This window comes from Neodiprion pinetum, chromosome 7, assembly GCF_021155775.2.
Source record: "Neodiprion pinetum isolate iyNeoPine1 chromosome 7, iyNeoPine1.2, whole genome shotgun sequence".
Lineage (NCBI taxonomy): Eukaryota > Metazoa > Arthropoda > Insecta > Hymenoptera > Diprionidae > Neodiprion > Neodiprion pinetum.
Genome location: NC_060238.1, coordinates 26477660 through 26501128, shown reverse-complemented (window position 1 = coordinate 26501128; position 23469 = coordinate 26477660). Strand labels below are relative to the sequence as shown.

General features: G+C 43.9%; 1 protein-coding gene and 1 long non-coding RNA gene across 6 annotated transcripts in view; one reads left to right on the top strand and one right to left on the bottom strand.

The window, feature by feature from the left end:
* Positions 1-23469, top strand: part of LOC124223082 (uncharacterized) — a 111337-nt gene that overhangs the window by 51455 nt on the left and 36413 nt on the right. For both annotated transcript variants that reach the window (XR_011177681.1, XR_006884198.2), the window contains 2 exons: positions 10660-10802; positions 22714-22790. This is a non-coding gene — a long non-coding RNA (uncharacterized lncRNA). The remainder of the gene's footprint in view (positions 1-10659; positions 10803-22713; positions 22791-23469) is intronic.
* Positions 1-23469, bottom strand: part of nolo (no long nerve cord) — a 93768-nt gene that overhangs the window by 42887 nt on the left and 27412 nt on the right. The window lies entirely within an intron of this gene.

Here is a 23469-nt window from a genome sequence, read left to right as displayed (position 1 = left end):
CAGATATTCTATGCGGAGTTTATTATATGCCGGGTGAATTTAGGGCGTAGCTTCAACATCCAGTGGATCTCCGCTCCGGGGTATTAAAACCGGTGAGCGAAATGCCGCGTATTTCTAGCCTTGGTCTACCGGGATACTTGCGTGTAATACAACCCCGGACGGAGATTTTCGAAAGTTGGGAAAGCGTTGACAGGCGAAAACGGTCGCCGATAGAAGTTGGTGCTGGACTGACTGGGAAGAGGAGGAAGGGTGCCCTTGTTTTCCCGCAGCGTCGACCGCACCGATGGCAAAGTTCAATTTTTTCTCGTCCCTTTTTTTCTACCGAATCCGTCCCGATCCGTACACGAAGTAAAAAATTCCTGCCAAGGAGTTCATTTCGAGCGTAATTGAAGTGAAAATTGTTGGGATCTTGATCACGAAATCCAATCAACACTCCCGATGACAATCTTGCTATGCGGGGAGTATAATTAAAAACATTGAAAACATGGCGCTCGCTGGTAGCTGGATTAGCCTTGTTAGTCGTATTCATTAAGTCTCATTACCAATAATTGGCTTACGTCTCTAGGTATGTACCCACAGTTAAAATCATCCGATCGCGGCGCTTTACGATTAATTTGGTCCTCGCTTATGTTACAGCTGCTGTTACCGTTCAATCGAGAATTAGGTGCCAGGCCGTATTACCTTCAATAACTATTTTTTAAATACATGTAGTTTTTGCAACCAGTTATTTTTTTTTTTGTATGAATTTCAAAATTTTATCCTAATTTTATAATATACTTCTTTTTATACATGTATAAGCTCAATAGCATCAATTTTATTACGGTTATATATAATTAACTGCAGAGGAATGAGGTGAGAAATTAACGATTAGCTCGGAGCAGAATATATACAAGCTCTAAAATAGGAGACAATTATATAAAAGAGAGGAAAAATTCTAAGTAAATGTTATCAACAAGCTCGGAATGAAACATTCGTTTAGTTACTTTGATTCTCTCCTCTGTCTTTTCTTCCGTCGTCTCTTTATTTGAAACTATTACTCCCTCGGAACTGTACAATTATTTTCGAAGATCAAACCGTCACATTAAAAACAACAGGTATAACCCGATGCCTCTTCACGAACAGAATAAGCCCTGCACGATACGTCCGATAAGATCAGAGGACCGATCGTCAATCTGGAATATATTTTTAATGAGGAAAGTTGAGCTCAGGGACTAATTTTTGTGTACTTGAAAAAACCCGTGTCATACGATTCAATCCGGGGAAATTTATAACCGATCTGTGCTATTCGCAAGTTGGGATGACACTCAACAAATATGTGTTAGGTCAAGGGATCATCCTAGGGTAACGGGTCGAAAAATAGCTGATTTTCGCGTTTATTTTTTCGATGGTTAAAATGCGCTAATCGCTCTGATTTTTTTTTATGTCATATCAAAGTACTCAGGAAGAACGGAAGAATTGATTAATTTGAAACGTTGGTTTTAATTAAAAAAAATTTTTTAACGGTTGAAAATGTGTTTGACAAAAAAAGATGTCCTCGTAGTGTACACGGTTTTGGCCGTAAATATTATCTGAAAAAAACTATAAAAAGATTAATGATCAGTATGAAAGCCGCTATTTTGCTATCGAGGCTTTTCTTGTCTTTTTTTTTTTTTATCGAAATTGACAAAATGGCGGTAGATGGAAAAAAATTATCGAATTCAGTCTTAAAAGTTCGGAGGTTGCACACAATTTACGAAATCAGATCGCAATTTTAGAAATTCGGTGCAGCTACGTAAATTACAATGTATTTTTCTTGAATATACGATAAAAAAAAAAATTATATTTTAATAAAATTTATAGGAAAAGCACAAAAAAGGAAGTTTATTGTACTTGTAGATTGAACAAACAGTAAACGTACGGTGAATTCCCTGCTCCGTATCGGAATAAAACTTCCACTACAGTGCAGGAAGTTCCATACAGAAATTTTTAACAGCGCAGGGCGCGTTACAGGATCCCGCAAAGGATCTGACACGAGTAAGTACTTCACACCGAGGTGTGGAGGAGAATTAATTCGGTCCTTCATCGTTCCGTCGACATGCGGCAAACACGCGGTCAAATGAACCGAAAATCTTTACTAAAAGCTGCCCCGTGTTCCCTGATTAGATCTCTCGTCGCGTAGCCTCTGACCCGGCGGTTCTACCCGGTTTTTCTCTTTTTTTCGCCTTCTACACTTCCTCCTGTCTTCATGCCCGTGGGTAAGTGAGCACGTATTAGGTACGGGCATGAACAACGTGTGCCGTATGTAAGGTAAGTGTAACAGTCATCGACACGCTTAGACCCAATTATTGGCCCTTTTATTTTCCGAAGTTACAAAAAAGTCGGCACAAAGTGTGAATTTCTCGGCGACTAAAGCCAATTGCTAGAGAGTCAAGCACTAGAAATTTATTTTTTGGTACCTAACGGGACGAGGGGGGCTCAGTCTAGAGGAATTTTATTGAAAGAACAACATATTATAAAACCAAATCGGTATCCTTCTTACATCTCTACACGCCGGTGGAAACGATCTCGTGAATATGCACATCGACCCGTCGTCTCAATTTTATAATTCGTTTCAATCTTAGGATCTATAATATTCCGCTTTTAATGCACTATAAAAAAAAATCTCTATAAAACCTGCTGGAATGACTCTCCGTCGACTAGATTTCATCCGTATACGCTTAACGTTAAGTCAATCGACTGAATGATGTATAAGATGGGAATAAAATGTTGAGCCGTGCGATGCTGGATGGTGGATATGGTGGATGCCGTGCTTCCGTAATGCGGGGGCGTTGATCGAAACGGGAAGCGAGGCTTAACTCGAATCCGGTTGCCGGTTGTATACAGCCCCGTTAACGCGTGTCTGCGAAGACACCTGTATACCCGTAGGTGCCCGCGTATTTCGTAGTAAAATAATGTTGGCGAATGAGTTTTGCGCCAAGTATAGATGTGTATACCCAAGGGCGAATATATTATATATACATATATTACGTAGCGCCGTCGCTGCTGCTGCTTCTACCGGCATTAATACGTGGCGTAGATATGTAAGCAGGTTGTAAATCACTGTGTAATATATTAGGCGACTCGTTATCGTCGTATTAACAAGGATCTACGGCTGAGATTACGGAACTCAGTGATGGCACTACCATACCGTATTATACTGTAGGTATGTACGCGTGATGTCGTACATGACATCCGACTACATGCGTATACTAGGGCATAAACCAATTCAAACACTCTGCCAGTCGTTATAAGTTTACCAGGCTTTGATATACCTACTCGATTACGTCGTATCCTTTCTCTCTGTCTCTCTCTCTCTCTCATTCTCTCATTCTCTCATTCTCTCATTCTCTCATTCTCTGTTTTCACGGTGGTGCCGCATGCACGCGGGGCGCGTGACGAAACGCGGTTCGGGATTCAAATTTCACTTCTTATGCCCACGTGCGTATATATACTACTCCGTCTATTTACAAGAAACTTAGATATATGTACCAGCGAGCCGTAACGACCATATGTTACGCCTAAATATCTCACCCAAGGCGTATATATAACCATTAGGAGAAGAACATCTGTCCGGTTTAAACGTCCATGCCGCGATAGAGAAGAGGAAGAGAAGAACGAGAGGAGAACGAGAAACATTCGAAACTAGTCGGAGCGACGCGACGACGGGGGAAAGAGAGAGAGAGAGAGAGAGAGTAAAAGAGGGATGAAAACAAACGAAGTATGCCTCTTCCTTTTTTCGCGCAAATGTTAAAATAAAAAATAAGATAAAACGTAACCGATGTGCGCGCGCGTGCGTGTGTGTTTATTTTTTTTTTTTTTTTTTGTTTTTGTTTTTCGCTTTAGTTTTTTCTCCCCCCGCTGTGACGCTCGAAAACTCTGCAGGCAAACGCAGATAGGCACTGGCGGCATTAAGGGGGGGATGGTTGCAGAGAGGGCTGACTGTGCAAGCGCGGTCGAATCTCGAATGTGTGTCTTGGCATAGCCTCAAAAGTTACCCTCTCTCGTATTTTCGACTCCGGGGCGTGGCTAGGGTTAGGATTTATGCACGTCGGACAAGCCTGCAGCATCTCTGAACAACCCGAGAGGATTTTCATCCCCGGTGTCCACCACTCTGGGTATAATGTGTGAATCGTGTGTACGTAGGTACGTACGTGGGTATGTGTAACGGATGGACGCGGGATGAACCAACGACATTAAAATCTGTTTATTGCCCGAGAGGAGACGAAGAAGCGAGATGAATAACTTTTTGCCACGGACCGTTAGATTCTCACAATACAAGTAAGCACTCCTAGACAAGCAAATCTCTTTTCTACCCCCTTTTTTTTCTTTCACCTCCGTCTCGCAGCTGAAAAATGAACTAATCATTTTTTTATATCCTCTTATACAACCTCATACATACCGTATTACATGTTGTGATGTATTTTCGTGGCTTTTTCACCAAGTTTTTATGCATCGTTTCTTTCCATATACGATATGTGGGTAGCGATAAAAGAGATCGAGATGCGAATTAACGGGAGTACAGAATAACGCGTTACACCTGCGAATTGGTCGCGTGCGCCTTTATACCTACCTGCTGTTGGTAATCGGTGTGACAAGCACGGGGCGAATACCGGTAAAATAGTATAACCAGTAGTAGTAGTGGTGGTGGTGGTAATGGAAGGGTTGCGAGAAAAGCGGGGAGAAAGAGGTGAGAGGGCGTGAGCGTGCGTGATGAAGGGCAAGAGGCGGGGGATTTAATGAAAAGCGTTCTGTCCCAAGAGCAGCGCTCGCATAGCCGCGTTGTGTCCCGCAGTGGTGGTCGCTCTTCACTCGAGCGGACAAAAACTGTTTTGTAGAGAACATACCTCCCCGTCTACCTACCTGCGCTGCGCGTCTGAACACAGACCAACCGCAATTTCATAGAGGCGAGCGCAGCGGACGGTTCTTGTCATCGTGTATTTATACCACCTCCCTCTTTGAACGAAAAGAAAAAAAGAACAATTAGTACTACACGTGCCTCCTACGGATGGTGAATTCCTGAGTTTAATTTCGTAGAATATACGAGCTCGAAGAATTAACTCGAAAGATTTTATACTGATGAAAAATGGGTGGGGGAGAGTAAAAAAAAAAAAAATATGGAGATGAAGATGAAGAGGGGGTGGGGGAAAAAGGGCTAAAAAGAATTAGACGGAAACGCGAGATGTGGAAAAAAAATTGGAGCAAGTATTTAGTTGCATGTATGCATGCGGTGCCTGTGCGGCTGGCGGATGCAAATGAACACGTGGGCGGACGGTTGGCCCGCCCTATATTAATAAGTCAATTAACCATGGCGTAATATCTTTGTTAACGGAGAGAGAATACGGGTTTCGACTCTGCGGGGCGCGACGGCGGCCAGTGTTGCACGTGCTAATAATTAATATTGAACAAGGAGAGGAAACAAGCGTATTGCAGCGACGGCTCGAAGAAACATTTACGGAATAAAAGCGATAAAGTCGACACGTGGTTCCGAGAGTTCATTAATTGAGACCGTTCAAGTCTACATCCACGTGGAAATCTTTTTGTTAATAATGAAAAGAGTGAAAAAGAAAGACGACTACGTAGAGGGAAAAGAAATTCCGTGGGATTAATTCCTGCCTATATAGGGTTCCCCTTTCCCCGAGCTGGCAGCTATTATAATGGTAGAAAACGCGGCGTACACGACGTACGCTGCAGCCAGGGTGTGTTTGCGTGTGTTTGTGTTTGTGCGCATGGATACTAATATAGTCAGCGCACGACTGAAACCTTCCAGGTTGGCGCCCCGCCCAGCGTTTCCTTGATAAAATCACTCCGGACCTCCCAGGTCAAAGGTGATGTTTTCTCAGCTAAGCACAAGTAAATCCAGGTTCCTATCGGGACCCTATCTTGCATCTATACCGAGCTAAACACCTCCGTTTTTCAAGACCCTTGAACCAGCTATACCATGTGCTCCACGCTCCACCACCGCACGCAGCGGGATCAATTAAGGGGGGAGGGGGGGGGGGGGGGGGGGGGGTGGTACAGCTTGGACGGTCTAAAATCATACTTGTTTTTACGTTTTTTTTTTTTTTTTTTTATTTTTGTTTCAAGAAGATCGAAACACTTGGAGCAATTTGAGTTTGATGGTTTCATTATGTACAGTCTCGAGAACAATTTAGAATTTTTTCTAAAAGTAAAAGATAAAACAATTTCATGAATTAAAAAACACTTTTTAAATGTTGTTAAAAAAATGTCTTCTTTCAAATATATAGGATTATTAACAAAAGAAAACTCATTTTTCGACCAAGAAATTGTTAAAAAAAATGTTGGGATTCAAATGCAAAAATCAAGCCGCGAGCTCGAATCTATAAACAAGCTTTAAGGATTGCGGCAAAACTTCAAGTTGATCGGTCAAAAATTGACCGAGGAATCTCCGCCACAGTATTGAAAACGTGGTCGTTCGCTACTTGTATGCGCCATGCCGCCATTTTGTTATTAATTTCCATGCAAAAATTCTAAAACGTTCTTGAAACTGTAAATAGTAAAGCCCTTAAATTCAAATTGCTCTAATTATATTCATGTTCTCTTAAAAAAAACGTCGTAAGATAGGTATGATTTTAGCAAGTTCAGCCGAACCCCCCCACCCCCAGTTAACGCGGCGCCTGACTAATTTCGCGTCAAGTTGAATATCACTCGGCAGACGCGATCGCTCCGCGAACATTGTCCTGAACATTCTCAACGACCTTACATCGGACGATAGCAAAGCGTTTGCGGACTTACGCGTAGGTCCGGACCACCCTGCATACCGGTCTGTAATACAAGGGCTGGATGCATACATATATGCATAAGGGTTAGTCGAGGGACGACTAGCTTATCCCGTGACGACAAATTCAACTTCACCCTTGACGGGGCGAGGAGAGGATGGGGATCAGCTCGGGCTTGCCTCCGTGGAGTTTATAATCCTCGCGGTACCATTCGGGTCTGTTCAGCGTCGCATAGAGGATCTGGTTAACCTCTCGGACTTCTACGAGAATTCGATTTCCACCTCTATATTATATAGATATATAATCAGACACTATCTAATTGCCGTACGATGACAAAGAGAGTTTTATCCAGAAACCCGTGAATTTCAATTATCCGTCACACGTACTTACCGTTTTATCTTCACGTTTGTACGATATACGAGGAAGAACGACAGAAAGGATAAAAATATTTAAACCGTTGCATTATGCAGTTCCGGTGGTGAAAGAGAATTGAATGTGTAGAGAAATGGAAAAAAAAAATTAAAAAAAAACATACACGCACCGGTGTGACCCGATAAAATCTCCTTCCCGGCGACCTGTTATCTGGAAAGTTGATCGTTAAATACCGGCTCCCTATGGGTGGTGTAACCTTTTTCAAAACGTCATTTCCGGTGGTTGAAATCTTTTCTTTATCCCATTGTTGGCACGGTATCAGCCGCGGTATCTGCCGATCTCGAGTATAGATTAGGGCGATCGGGGGGAGGAAAAGTCTCCGGATTTCTGGATCTGGATAGTTACCTTATGTGCACGCGTTGTAACGAAAATACGTTTTCTCCACGGATTTAATTGTCAAAGGATTGGCAAGCGGTTGGAAATATCTGTGGATGAAGAGAATGGTACGCGGAGCGGGTCGGGTTGATTGTAAATTGAATTTCCGGTACCCGGAGATTTATTGTTAATTTATAACACGGAATCAGGCTCCCTTTTAATACCATAGACTGACGGCACTCGAGGTATATAATAATAGGCTAACACGCCACGTCGAATCTAGCCGGGCAAACCCCTAATTTGGCCATCATAAATTTGGTTTTCAAAAATGGCCTTTCCAGTTTCCACACGGTGGTCCGTGGCGCGCGGGCTGGATATACACTCGGTCCATAAATATCCGTATCCATGTCCTCCCGAAGGACGACGGTGACTCGGACCCGCGAGAGATTTTACCGCCGCAATTAGGACCTCCGACCATCCGCCTGGTTCATACGACCAAACTGTCATTTGGTATTACTACCTACATCGAGATACGAGGATAGGAATAAACGGGCGGTATTTTCGCCTGCAATACTCGTCGGAAGCGAATAAGAGCGTTGATGAAAGATGGATAATTCTAGCCGAATGTACGAATCACGAACGGGCTGCGGTGGGTTTGATAAAGTTTGAGAAAATCTAGGAGTTTGAGCGGTTTCGACTTGAAGGAGCTCATCCGGGATAATCGGGCTAAATCCAAGAGCGGTTTATTGGGCACCGGAGATCAGATAAGCGGAGGCGATGAGCATCATATTGCTTTCAAATTGGTTTCCGATTCAAACGCCAGATAAGACGAACCTGCTCTTGGCGTCCCCCGACCGACGTAGGTTATTAGAACTTCTTTGATTGCCTGGCAATGAATCGGTCGAACACCGGATGGATCGAGCGATCCGGGGGATCCGAAGTGAATCGGCCCGTCGTCGGCAAGTACGTTTAACCCGCTGCAGAGCAATAAGGAGGGGAAGGGAAGAGAGAGAAGGGAGACGAGAAGACGGTGAAACAGAACCGACGGTCGGCTTATATTACAATCGTAATAGAATTTTACCACTCGTTCAGACCCCGCAGGCTCCAACTGCAAGTTCGTGGTTAATCGGTATTGGTATACGTATATCTGCCTAGGTAAGCACCTACCTGCCTACCTACTTGCCCGGACACGCGATACCGATTAATTTTTCCATTCAAAGAACTCCGGTGTCGGTATCTTACGAAGACACTCCCAGAGAAACTTTTACCTAATCAATTATTAAACGATAAATAATGGAAACCGAAACGTGACGCGTAGAATAAACAAACATTTTCTTTCTCCTTTTCTTTCCCCCTGACGTTACTAATCGCTGCGGTACATCGCAGCCGGACACGGGTCGTATAAAATCAACTATGTGGTTACACGTCAATCGTAATTGTCGGCGTACATGCCAGTCGATAAAACACGTCCTTCGATCCAACCTGCATGTAAGTTGAATTTATCTACAGAATGATATTCCGTCAGCGTAAATCGTTACTTATCAAATGGTCGTTGAAAGAAAACCATTCGTTAGGATCGAATGAACAATCGATGTTGACATCGTCAGTCGCGCCGGAAGTGAGCTGTAAGGATGAGGTGACGAGTTGTGCCAAATGCGCGAGTTGGAGCTTATAACTCCTGTCATTACGGATTAGCTAAGTATCGTGACATAGGTATTGACCATCGTCGAAGAAGCACATATTTTCTTGACAGGCAATTGGTATACAGTCATGCCGATTTAATTAAACAAACGAGGTATAATTTGATTTAACGTGAAAATATCCCGAGCGAGGGAACCTCGTTGCGAGATACGTATCTTAATCTCGCGAGAAGCTTAATCGAGGTGGGTACCTATTCCAGCCCGCCTCAAATAAAAAGACGCGGTTGTTATGCCGGGGCTGGCGAATAAGCACCTTCTTTTTCTCCTTGGGGTGAGGTTCGGGATACGTATAAACATCACCCGGAGAAGTATTTTCAAAAAACAGAAGAAACTAGTGTTCCCGGGGGAATTTTCCTCTTAACGGGACCCGGCTCTGTCCCGTTCCTGCGCACCTACAACGCTGCGGCTTGCCCTTCGAGGACTACGATATACGTAATAATATGTATTTTCGAAAGTGAAAAAGCGGAAGGGTGCAGTGAAGTGTAAAAGAGAAGCGGTCTAAAAAATAAAACGAATAACCACCTAATCTAATTAGTGGAACACGGTTTCAATTACCGACTGCGCCTTATGCCCTCTGGCTTAAGATGTTATCCCGCGTGGACGGAGAGCGGCGATGGTATACGTGGGGGCATGTCTGCATGTAAGCGTTAAGCCCCTTATATACCAAATAACGCACGCCTCGCCTTTTTGACTTGAGCCTCGGAGCCATCTCGTGTCTCTCCATCATCTTGCTCGGCTTATATTCCCCATACTTGTTATCGTGATATCCTTAGACATGGAACAGCCTTCGAAATTCATCAGTAAAGGACCCCGCGGAATCCTTATGGAAATTGGCTCCCGGTCGAATTGGCTGGGTTTCCAGTATGTTACGGTACGTATCCTCTCGATCAAAAGTTCTCGTGGACAGGAGTCCCGAAAATCACTCGGAAGAATGGTGTCCAGATTATTTGACATCTATGGATTTCGTCATTTTCATAACCGCAACAGCGAAACCTAATATAATCTTCTTTGATTAGCATTTCATTCCGCGTAATGATTTCGCATCAGTGATAAAAGCCGAGAGAAAAGACGAGAAAAAATAACAAATGAAACAATTAACGAAGTAACTCGATCTTACGTGTGGCTTACTTTTCCGCTTAGGAACAACACCACTTTTCGATTGAGTAAACAAGGAGTTTCGTTCCCAAAACTCTTGAAAAAAGCCACCCTCATTAGATGCAATACCGCTACCCGGGAACCTCGTTAACGCTTTTAATTAAGCCAATTCTCCGTTTCGTCAAGTCCCCTTATCACTCTCTGATTCCTAGTAAATAAGTGATTCCAATTTGCCATCCTTCTTACTATCGCCTTTTTCCATTATTATTCTTACCTCCGTAATACTCGGTCGTCGCGTTGTTTACTTTTCACAGTTGTACTCTAGAAAAGCCTAGACGTACCTAATCATCGAAAATCTTTAGTTGCAGCCCTGACCTATAAGGAGCCGACTGCGGTAGTCCTCGGAAAAAAGGAGCGTAACCATCGAGCTAAAGTTTCCCGTCTTTCCCCAGGAGGAGTTTCGATGGAAGCAGGATATAGTGTTTTCACCCCGGAGCCAGCCAAGGTTTGTTCGATTCATACACAGAGTTTCGCCGACTGTTGGCGGTTGCGAACTTGCATGCAATTCCCCTGCGCCATGCCGGCGGTCCTCCTCACCCTCTCCTCGACAGGTGCACTCACCCTGCAGCAACGCAATTATCGCGAATTCAATTCCAAGATGGAAGAGTCTGCCTTCCTGTTTACCAGCGATAACTTTGCTTTCCGCTCCAACGCCGAGTCAAGCCGGTTAACGAGGTCGTAGGATAATGGGCGTCTTGCCCCCCCCCCCCCCCCCCCCCCCGACGGTGTTCTCGGTGTCCTGCGGTCACACACCGCGTCAAGGTCATCGCGGTCGCGTTGCTGCGGTACCACCGATTACTGCGATCTCGCCTTCACTCGAGATCACTTCGCTCTCTGTTTTTTATTCTCATTTTTCTTCAGTGTTTTTTCCCCTCTTCTTCTCTCCGTCTCCCCCTTCGAGACGACGTCTCGACGTGCACCTACCTGCACATCTTGCGTATGGGTAAGTGAAATTGATGACGAGACTGCAGGGCACGTTGCCGCAGACGATGTATAAGCCGTCGAACCCGCAGGTAATGCCACAATTTTTATCAAAATTGAACCGGATAGGATATTCCCCCCAGCCCCCAATTTGTTAACCTCAAATTCCGATCACATCGCTGCTATACCAAATTGATATTATACACTGATCGGATATCTCGAGAGGAATACGAACCCCGGCCTCGATTCAGGACCACGTCAATCGACCACAATCAGGTAATTCGACAATCAGGGCTGAATCTCTCCGGTTCGGTTTACTTCGTTCCCCTATCCTGCAGATATGACAAATTCACTTACAACTCGTCTCTTGTACCTTCCAAGCCTTCGTCTCCTGACACGGCGATCACGACAATCGTTTCGTCGATCTGCCACGCTTATTACGCGGTGTATGCATGCGCGAATGGATGAATAGGAAAAATGTGTTATGGGAGAAAATTAAAAACTTGATAAAAAAGTATCGGTGCAGGTAAAGACAGGCGGTGGATATTCGCCCGTGCAGCGGACGAGGCTGGTACACAAACCGCGCTTTTCTCCACCCGGGAATCGCTCCACTTCCCATATTTCTATCGATTTCGTGTAAATCCGGCTGCGTCACAATCCTCGCGGAGGGCCGTCAGCATAAAAGGACGAATGACACGTAGGTATACCTTTATTCACCGAAAGCTTTCTCCGTATCGAGGCGCAGCCAGACACAAGATATCCGACGGTTGATGGCTCTGGGATCGACTCGCGATGCCCGACCGTACGCCGACTCTTACTACTTGCGTTATCCTCTTCTTCACCGGTCGCCAACGCCAGCGCGCGTCTCTCGGCTCGTTTTCTGGTCCTGAAAACGAAATCGGGATACACCGGTACAACGATTGGACGTAGAATGAACTTCGGAAGATCCTTGCTAATTTATTAGAAGCTCACAACGCGCGATCGGTCTCGGCTGTTCAGTCGCGAGCTTTCATCCTTCCGACGAACGCTGCTGTTGGCAGCGCTGCAGCGTGGCGAAGAAAACGTCAGGGAAATCTTACGAGATGAGAGAAACCAACGGGACTTCAAACAGACTGTTTTCTCGTCGCTCCCTTTGCTCCCTTTCCTCCGTCGTCTCCCTCTTTCTCCTCGGTCTCGCTACCTTTCAAACAATTCCTTGCTCTGACTGAGAAAAGAGGTCCCTTCCTTACTCCTGTGCGGTGTATTGAGTTTCCCACATATTTTCGCTGTACGCCTTTCATATCTCAGCCGCGACGAGACGCTCTGTGCACAATATGGCTTGGGATATAAAAAATTGGCAAATCGAATATTTCCGCCTCGGCTAGGTGCACCTGCCTAGTATTTTCATGGTTCAATTTTCAGCAGTTGATGGAGCGCGTGTTTCTTTCTACCTCTTCTATTTTCGTTGTTTCTGTACTAGGCTGTGCTCCGAACTCATATAGGATTTCATAAAATGTCGATAACGCTTGAAATGTATTTTTCGGCCAAAGACAAAAAAATGGCGTTGTCGAGTCGGTTGTAACGTTATTCCTACCTCAAGGGGGCCCATTTTTCCCCCATATACATATATATCAGGGTGTTTATTAATATAAAATAAAATAATTTAAAACTAATAATCGAAAGATGAGCATTCTACGTTACGCGGAAGATCGCATTCGGTTGATTTTTCACTTATTTACATTTTCTTAAATGTAGAAAAGAATCGTGAATATAATTTTTCTTTCTTTCTTGCTTACATCAATCGGTACATCAATTTACGTCACGAAGAAGAGCCACGCTTGTAATCTTAAGTCTCCATTTGATGCTTGAGAAGTGTATCTCACGACTTTTTCATTATCAATTCAAATCTCTTAAAATATTTACAATTTAATGCAAACTTTTAATTCATATATATATATGTATATATATGTATATATAATATATAATATATATATATATCCCGGTTGATAAGTATATCGTTGTGTTACGGATCGTGGTCTTTGGTTTGAATATAAACGTCAGGAAAAAAATAATAATCGAAGTGCTACGACGTGTTTCTTCACAAATTCAAAAAAGTGTGAAAAAAAAGTGAAACAGTCAAATGAGCGCGATCTTCCACGTAACGTGGAACGCTCGTCCTTTCCCCGAATCTTTCCTTTAACCTAAACAAACTCTTTAGGAGGTGCCACGGTGGAAAATTGTAAATTATCTTCTTCTGATATAATATATATACAAATATTCAAGTCGTTTGATCAGACCGTCTGTCAACCGGTGGTTTGTACAGACGCTCATCACCGGCGCTCGATCTCTGCTCGTGACTCACGGTTCTATCCCTTCACTCGCAATTCGAATGTTAAACCCGTATCGCTGGTAAACGACAATCAGGTCGCGTTGACAGTGATTGGCACTTCGAGTCCGTCGTCGCCGCCTCCTCCACCTCCCTCTCTTCTTCTCCCTCAATAATTTCAATCGTCAATGCACTATGCAGATTAGATTTTTCCATTTCTCTGGAATCTAGAATTATTACTGATACTTCATATTATTATTAACAACTTTTCACGCTGCAGGTACGAGGGACAGTTTTTTACTTATTTTGACAGGGGGACCCCGCGTTTAATTATTTTCATACCTCGCCCGCTCCACTCTCTCTCTCTCTCTCTCTCTCTCTCTCTCTCTCTCTCTCTCTCGTAAGCCATGATACCCCGACATGTGCCCCCGGTGAAATAAGGTCATGCTACCACGCCGTCGAGGCATGCGGGTGACACGTAAAACCGCGTAGGGGGGGGAGAAATCCAAGGACTACCTCTCGTATTACAAGTTGTCAACCATTCAGCTACCGAATGGTCTATTCTTGTCCTTTGTCACCGAATTTGACGACTCGGCTCTAATTTCGTCACTTTCAATACTCGCCACCTCTCCGAACTCCCAACATTTTTTACTCCCAGTCCATACCCCGCTATCCTCGCCTCTTTACGCTTCGTAAATTTCGTTTGTTCCTTCTTTTTTGTTTTCACGAAAACATGTAGTATAAACCTGACGTGTTCACGTGCCCGCAGAATCGTTCAGCTTAAAACCCTTTTCAACAACCAACGATTCGGACACACATGTTTTCGTACAATACGTACGTACCTCATATCGTGTTTCGCGAGGCGAATAATTCCGCAGCATCATAATTTCACGGCACAACCCCGCGGTTCCCACTATCGCCTGGTTTATACTCACTTATTTATTCACTGTTATTATTCCTATCATTATTATTCACCTATCTATATTTATTCGACTGTTATTTTTGCATTCGATATGTACATAGTACCCAAATTACCGATGTAGCTACGTCATACTTTACATACGTACATGTAAACGTAAAATGAAGCTGTTCGTCTTTATTTACGACCGATGTATATTCACGTGGATAGCAATGCGCCCTGCTTTACGCGTACTCGAGGCTGGAAAACTCTTGATGCATACGAACAAACCGTATTATATAAAACGCGTGGCAGCGATGAGTTTGCCAAAATTTTGTCATTATTACGTTCTTGTTTCTTTATTTTTTTCCCCTTAGTATTATATAACGATCTCTTCTTCGCCAATTGATGTTATAAATAATAATTACGCGACAGAGTGATGGGTAATATTCTTCAATTTATTATTATTCAGTCTCCTTCTATTAAGGATACAATGCGGCGTCTGAAATTCACTATTAATTATCGAAAGCGCAGCTTACATGTTAATATTATCCGACGGATATTTCATGCGAACCAAATATAACGTACCCACCTCGATTTTGAAAGTCCACTTGAATTATTTTGATATTCGCGAATATTTGAGTGCACATTATAACCGAAAAGATTATTGGGAGGGGGAGGGTTTAAAATTTCACAATTTCATTTTCAAGAATTACCCACTACCAATTTCGCCGATTATACCGTGAGTATAATGTAAAATGTGACCAAGGGTCGATCGCAGAATTCTAAAACGACACCTCGAATCACTTAGCGAAATAAATTTAGCCAGGGGTTAAATTTTGTGATTTGAATTCGAGAGGATGACGATGATGTAATATTAATATATTTTGAGCCTAATTGTATTCAACGACGCGGCGGATCGCTCGACGCCCGGAACTGAGAAAACTCCATCCTCGTTATTCCCGAAAATCTTTGCGAGCCGGAATCGTTATCCCGGCACAGTTACTGTTGTTGTTATTGCCGTCGTTGTTATTATTATCGTTGCCGAGTTATTCTCCATTTCAACCCATCTTTACGTGGATGTATGCATAAATTACACTCTCTCGTGCAGCGCGCTTGGCGCACAGCGCCGTCCGTCCTGTCTTTCTCGGAGTTCTCCGTATAACGTACAGCTCACGCAACAGTCATCCTTATCCGTTGGGTATAGCCAAACGAAATGACAAACAGTAGCTCACCCAATGGACCACTAGACCCTGATGGAGATAGATAAAGCCAGATCGTTATCCGGCTAATCACGGAGTGGGTACTTGACCTCATCCGAAACTCGGCTTTCTCCCTTTCACAATTCCCGCCACCGTGCGCTCTTGATTTTCTTCAATTTTATTATTCACCTCATGCCTGATCCTTTATTGTACCCTGCTGCACAACCTCAAATATACACACGCGTACCTGTATGTATGGGTAATATAGGTATACGTATATTTTAAGGAGAACGCGAGAAGGACTTTACTTCTCAACTTATTAGCCGCTGCATATTAAGCAGCGTTACGAGTATAATGCGTCAGCCTTGACGAGAGTAGGGAAAAAAGGACATTGTGAAGGAGAAAAAAAGCGAAGGAGGAAGGAAAATTGCTAGTTTCCGGTGGAGGGGCGGAGCTGGGCTGGGAATAGCGCCAAGTTTACGGGCTGCAGGAGTTTGAGACGACAATTTCTCTAAACCCTGCGCTGATGCGTCACGCTTGTTTGTAGAAATGACGAAAACGCGCTATAAAAGAAGAGGACGTGCCGAGGCAGGTACCCCATGAGTTGATGCAGGACCGGGAAAGAAAAGAAAGCCGGGTGCTTTGTGTCTGAAAAGTTTTAGATTCGCGCAAAGACTTTTGGAAATGAGGACGTTTGAATGCCACCCTGAAACGGGTTATCTTGTTATCTTTAGGAGGCTGTTTCACAACCCAAGGGGCTCACGGGGTAAGAGGGTTGAGATGGAGCCGAGCCCGAGTCGGAGGCGGAGGCGGAGGAACTCGGGAGAGCGAGAGAGGAGGAAAGTATATTAGTTCCGAGCCCTCGTCCTCCGACCTTCACTCTCTCTCTCTCCCTCCACCACGGACTTCGCTATCCCCTTGTTTTATCCCGGTGTAGGTAGATCCTTTCAATAGCCTACTCGAGAACCTCGAATGCTAGTCAACCGAAATTCGCTCCAAATATATCCACCACCCCGCAGCAATCGGTTTTGTAGGGTCTGGTAGGTTTGTACCTACGTGCCCGCCTGCGCCTGTCTTTCTCAACGTCGTTTGCGATCCATCTGTACCTGAATTACGATGAACAAGTGGAAGAAGATACCGGGGAGCTTTCATCTCTTTTTCACCCCGATGCAAAATTTGAATTTTCTTTTCTACGATCACAGGGAAAAGTAGATACTGCGAAATTCATTTCTTTACTTCTTTTTTTCCAAACCCTTCTCTTCGTTGTCGAATTGCGGAAGTTCTTTGCCTGTGCCTCCCTGCAGGGACGTTAGAAATTTTTATTCACACTTTTTGTCACCCGGCTGGCTGTTGAGATGCCCCCGAACAAAACATTCCCCTATAGAAGTGGGAAAGAAATGTTCCACAGCCTATTTTATACGACTCTAACGCATCGTAGGTAAATCAAAGTGTAGTTGCCTATACTTTCGCAAATTCAAATTTCGGTATAATGTTTACCTTGAGACGGGGTTAAGGATGTATTTATTGGTTATACATTCCACGGAAAAGTGAGTTTCGTGGACAATATTAAATACTTTACGATGAGGTAAAAATCGGAAAGAATCAACCATAATAAAGACGATGAGAAGATAAAATTTTGATAATATTAATGCTCGAAAGTTGTCAATAAATTGTTTAAACAAAACATTGTTTAACAAATTATTTGGGCATGTATTTTTTCTCATTCAAAATGAATTCGTTGATTCTTCTGAATACACATGAATTAAAATTACAGTTACAAAGTTTCCGGGGCATTGAACGAATAGTTTCATAAATACAGTCTAAAAAATTTTGGAAAACGGAAATTTCAAAATATTGAGAAAATGCTTTAAAAATTGATTTGTATTCCGAAAAATCAACGAATTCGCTTCACATGACGAAAAAAAAAAAAACTCCATAAAAATGTATCAAACCATTAATTGTTCAAACAATCTATCGATAACTTTTGAGCATTATTACTATTCAAATTTAATTTTCTTAATGTTTTTATCATGCTTGATGTTTTTCAGATTTTCATATCATCGCAAAGCATTCAATATTGTCGATGACATCTTTAAAACGTGATGCCACACTTTTCGAAATCCCCAGTTTCCTCTCCAACTTCGGGACACGAAAATTTTGGATAAAAACGTGTGAAATACCTCGGATAACTTCTCCGGCTCGATTCTTCGACCGTTCGTTTCTTAGGTAAACGCTTCGAAATCCCCGCAGCTGGACCCGATCATGCGGACACGAGAAGCGACAGAAGCCGTAAAATATCTCGGCCGGATTCCCGGCGTTTAGAAATCGTGAGATCGGTCTCCTCGCCTCTCCTCTCCTCTTCTCTCCTCTCCTCGGGATTTATTAAGGATTCCCTTGATTGTAATAGACCGTGTGTGAGACGGCGTGTGTGCAGGCATTCGTTACAGACGCATCAGCGATCCGCGTATATTTTATCGCATCGCGGCGGCGACGCTCGGAGCTTTTCGCTCTTGGCTGGCTTCGCCTCGACTAGGCCTAATCTGTGCGTCGTCGCGTGTCTGCCTCGAAGTCTCTGCAGTGCCGGCACTGCAGGCTACGCGGCCAGTGGGTGGTACATATATACCTATCGAGTTGAATTATTCCGCGAGTCGAGTAGACAATTTTCGGATCTTTTTCACCGCTTCGCTACCATGAATCCTTTGAACCTGCGCCACCGCGACCCGGCTGCCGTTTTCATCAACTTCCTCCTGGCCACCCTCGAGAAGACCACCTCAAAGTTCCGCGCAGACCGCAAAAACACCGCGGCTCCTCCTCCTCCTCCTCCTCCTCCTCCTCCTCCTCCTCCTCCTCCTCCTCCTCCTCCTCCCATTCCTCTTCCTCTTCGTCCACCGCGGGAGCGTTTAACTTGTAATATCTATCGACCGGTTATTAGGCGTTCCGGCCCTTCCTCTCGAGCCTCGCGTTTAATTATCTAATCTCTCCCGAGCGCCGTTAAAATGTCACGATACTCCGTGTATAGGCTTTATCACCTCTGAACCCGAGATTATAGACCTGCGAACGAAGCGAGTAATTTCATCGCCCTAGGGAGTTTAAAGATTTGTCATCGATACGTTATTTTTCGTCAAATTTTCACGTTTTTAACCGTCTCCTTTCGCAGCTCCAAGGCGTTACGACTTCAAAGGACGCGTATTCACGGGTTTATTCGCTAATTGTAAACTTTGAAGGGAAAATATATAGATGGGTAAATGATTTCGAAAAGGAAAAGAGTGAGAAAGAGAGAGAGAGAGAGAGAGAGAGAAGGATAGTGTGTATAGCTACACGAGGGCCCGAACTTTGCCACGTTGAATAAAGATTCTCCGACGGTGCTCCTCTTAGCGAAAACAATTGAGCCAGTCACGCGAATCACGGGCAAATATAGACGCGATTTTATACCACATAGACGTGACCTGAGCCACATGCCTTCCGCTCCTTCGGTATATCCGGATATTATTATACGTAAAAGTATGCAGGTATAGGTGGGATACAGGTGAACTAGCCTAGTTTCTTCAATTCCTAAAATAACAGACCCGACGATTGCATACGTATGTATATGTATATTCCCTATACGGAATCGATTTCGACTATAGCTCAGTCTAATAGAAGAATTTATGGTGATTCGAATTGAAGAAACGAGCAACAGCCTGGACCAATCAGCGAGAACAGAACCGGAAGTCGAGGAAAGGGAAAAGGGAAAAGGGAAAAGAAAAGATGAGAATTACAGAACAAGGAACTCGGCGCATGCCCTGAGCGATTCCGTGTAATTCGTTAAGCGACAAGTAAGTAGGTAGATACCTACATACTGTAAAAAGAATAAGTCCGAGCAGGTATACGTCAGACGGTTGAACGGAAAGGAAACGGAACGGCGAGGGTGTTTGATAATTTTGTTTGAAACTGGCATAAATTTTACCGCCTCCTCTCGCGTCGCGCCTCTTCAGTCTACGATGTAAACGCACACCGTCGTCTTGGCAGAGGCAGGGAGGGGGAGGGGGAGGAGGAGGGATGCCGGTTTTCAGTTGATAAGAACTTTTCAAATTACTCAAATTTAACGCTAATATAAATGCCAAGACTTTATGTATCCGGCCAGTGTTGGACGTAATGTCGCAGCCGTATGTCCGTTCGGTGGTTAATTTCGGAAATTGTCAAGGTCCGTTTACGCTTACCTAGACGTAGGTACACCCACCCATGTACCTACACCCAGGTCTGCGTGGTTGACGGACGGTTGTCGCCTCTCCCTTCGGGCGGATCGACTGCGGTGTAATCGTGACGTCATAAAATAGGTACGCCTCGCGGAGCAGGCGGAGAAGTTATCCAGTTTGCGAAACGTGATGTCGTATAGAGGCAGAGAGAAAGTGAGGGAGAGTGGAGTAATAATAAATTTCAGTTTGTTCCAATAACGCATTTCACGCACAGTGTCCTACCGCGTACCGTACTACAGACACCTGCGTGTATGCGAAACGTCCGTGGCGCGGTTAGGAACCGGTTAGAACCGTTCCTTGTCAAAAACGGTGACGTGCATCCGGCATGATCCGAAGATCCTGACTAGACAGAGTCAGGTCTTCGTGAAATTAATATTCATTAATACAGGAAATTGCAAAGGCTTCCTACACACGTTGAATTTAGGTTTATCAGGCGGAGAAGGAGGAACGAAAGGATGGTCATGCGGTCATTTATTATTTGCCAAATCCGTTGCGGCCGGCTTTCTAATCTCCCTACCTTTTTCGGAAAATAGAAAGGGAGCAAAAATTGAAAGAAAATAAAAACACATGGTGGAACAGAAAAATGAAAAAAATTAAAGCTCCTCGGTTAAAACTTAATTAATTGAACAATTAGTCAACTCGCTATCCGCCGCCTCCGTGCGGCATATCATACGTTTGCTGTGTATGGGTATATTTATGCATATTTTTACTGCTGCTTAGAAATCCCTATGGTTATGAGGGAAAAAAAAATCTTGAACCCATGTTACACCGCGTGTAAAATCCTCAGCAACGCGGCAGTCTAGATGAACACTTGATTCTCATCGAAGAGTTCTTGCATATTAATTGAGAATACCGCATGTCGATAATAAGGGAGCTTCGTCGAGACCCACTCGAATCTACATGTGTACCTTTTTCGTAATTGAAATCTGCCTTACGCCGTCAGATTTTTGTCGTTTTTTTTTTTCTAATTTTGTTCTTCTTCTTCATCGACCGGAGATTTGCACAAGCAGCTGCTGCGTTCTTGTTCCCTGACTACGCGTATCATCGGCAATTTGTAGCGTTGCGCATCGACTATAACTCAACGGTCTCGATACGAAACCCGAGCACAAGCAATAAGCTCTGATCCTGTAGCCTACAGGGTACAGAAAGGCTCGACAAAAAGGTGATGTCAGTCTGTGTAGTTCAACATGTTGGGGACGATAAATCATTGCGAATCACCCTGCCTGCCGCTGGTCGGCGTATGGGGAAAGGGATAGAGGCCAAGGTGACACCCACCTTTGTCTATACTTCGATACATCAGAAGTATATACGCGTTGTGAGTAAACGAAACGTGCCGATCAATTCAAAGTTACGATATTACCACCCACTGCCAACTTTTCCATCAGTATTTTTCCCCGTGGGGTTATAAGACCACGAACCCTGGACTAATTTTGCCCAACACACTTATCGCCTATGACGTCTAAGCTTTATACAGCGTCCCGGCCGCCCTGCGAGACGTTCTCAGCCCTCGAACAATTTGCGGTGAAAAGCTAATACCGTCAGGATCGCATCGATATTGTATAATCCGTACATACCTCCAGCCACCCGAAAGCTATTACAGTAATTTGCTCTCCTATCAGAATATCCATCAAGTAGGTAAGAGATTGCGATACCTGTATAGGTATAACACGTATTGCTATCCGGAACATCCTCGGTACGTAATGAGAATCATCCTCAACCCTGCGAGTAGCATCGCACGTGCACCCAAAGATATTGCCGGTCAGTCTTCGCGACGGAATTTCGAACACTTGAAAACGGAAAAACGACGACTGTTTCTTCGTTATCTCTCTCGTACTTATTTTCCTCGAAATGAGGAAATGAAGAGGATTAAAAGGACGAGGTTCGTAACGTTACTTTAATTATGCATGTTTAGGAAAAAGCGTTACTTCGCACCCTCACAGCAATGTCCGAAATTTAGTAAACCGTGACAAAGGAAACGTACTCTTATTTTTAAAAGCCAACACCTTCGAAGTTTGTCTAAAATTGCTAAATAATAACGTTTTTCCCTGATGTTTCGTTACTTTAACGTTACTAACTTCAGTCTCATAAAGGGTCGGTAACTAGAAGGACTCTCGTCTCTTGTTCACGAGGAAAGAGTTACGAGAATCTGCGAATTAAGATTGCCGAGCTTCTCGGAGATTCGCGGTTTTAACGTTGCCTTCAAATTTCTTCCCCGCAGTTGCCGCGTCGAGGCTTTTAATTTGCAGAGCGAAAAGTTACGGGCTTATAACTACAAGAGGATAGCCTCTGGCGTAACTTTTCCTCTCCTATACACGTACCTACGTTTCTTTTGTCCCTGCCGTGCCGTAGTGTCCTTAATATCCACACTTACTTAGGCAGTCTTGGGGAAAATCGACTCTAGACAAGAGACGGAAGGGAAGCCTTTCTAGCCCCGTGAAAAATTAAATCGAATTTTCAGCTTATGTTTAGTACATATTCCCCAAGCTGGCTGTCCGCGTAGGAAAGGGAGACCGAGATGGCCTCGCCGTAGGCCGGGAAGGAATGGTCGGGGGCCCGGGCCCGGCAAAACACCCCGGGGACCCATGCGGCTAAATTCTCTTCTCTCCGAATGGAGGTCGCGGATAAAGAAAGTCAAAAACTGCCGCCTACACGACCCTATACCGACACCTTTAACTGTCGACGACGTGTCCTTCATTTCCTTCTCCGAATCTCGTCTATAAAAAATTTCCCAATTCTTGCATGCCCGTTCGAGGGGACCAAGTTTTAGTTTTATGCCGGTTTCTTCAATTTTCCAGCCTGTGCCCACCGACTTGAGAGAGGATGAGGATACTATGGAACGACGAAACAAGTTTTGGTACTATTTTTGCCAAAGGTAAGAAATGTCACACAATCATTTATTCCCAGACTCGTTTATTCCCACGTGCTGTACATTCTGGTTTTAACGCGACTGACGACGATGCTCGATGCAACACATTACGATATTTACATTTCGTTCATCCTTCAATGCTATTTACACTACGTACACTGCGTAAGTGAGTATTAATAATGAAAACGAAAAATAAAATTTGCCCGTGCCTACAACAAATTTGGCTCCTTCACTCAGCGTCACGGCGATGAAATATTCCTTCATAAGTTCTTCCTTACTTTTTCACGTTCCTTAAATAATCCGGTGACGCCTGTGAATTGCAGGAAAATCCGGGGGACATATGTCAGGGGAAACAGGTGGCTCACAATCAGTTGACGTGAAAAGCTTTTTATACACCCACCTCGTACGTACACCCATTTTTCTCGTCTGAAGACGAATCATAGAGCCTGCAAGGAGCGAATTATTACTATTACCGATTCCTAATTCAACGGAGATCGCAATTTGTCAAGAACGAATCACCCGTTTGATGTCGTCTATTGAAATGGGAATAAGCCGCGTAGAGATTAAAAGTGACGATGATGATGATATAATAATAATAATCGTGAAACTAGGTAGAATTCGTAAATATATGTATACGTCTTCATCAGGCGCGTTAGGCGTTACAGGCAGCTATACTTTATTAACG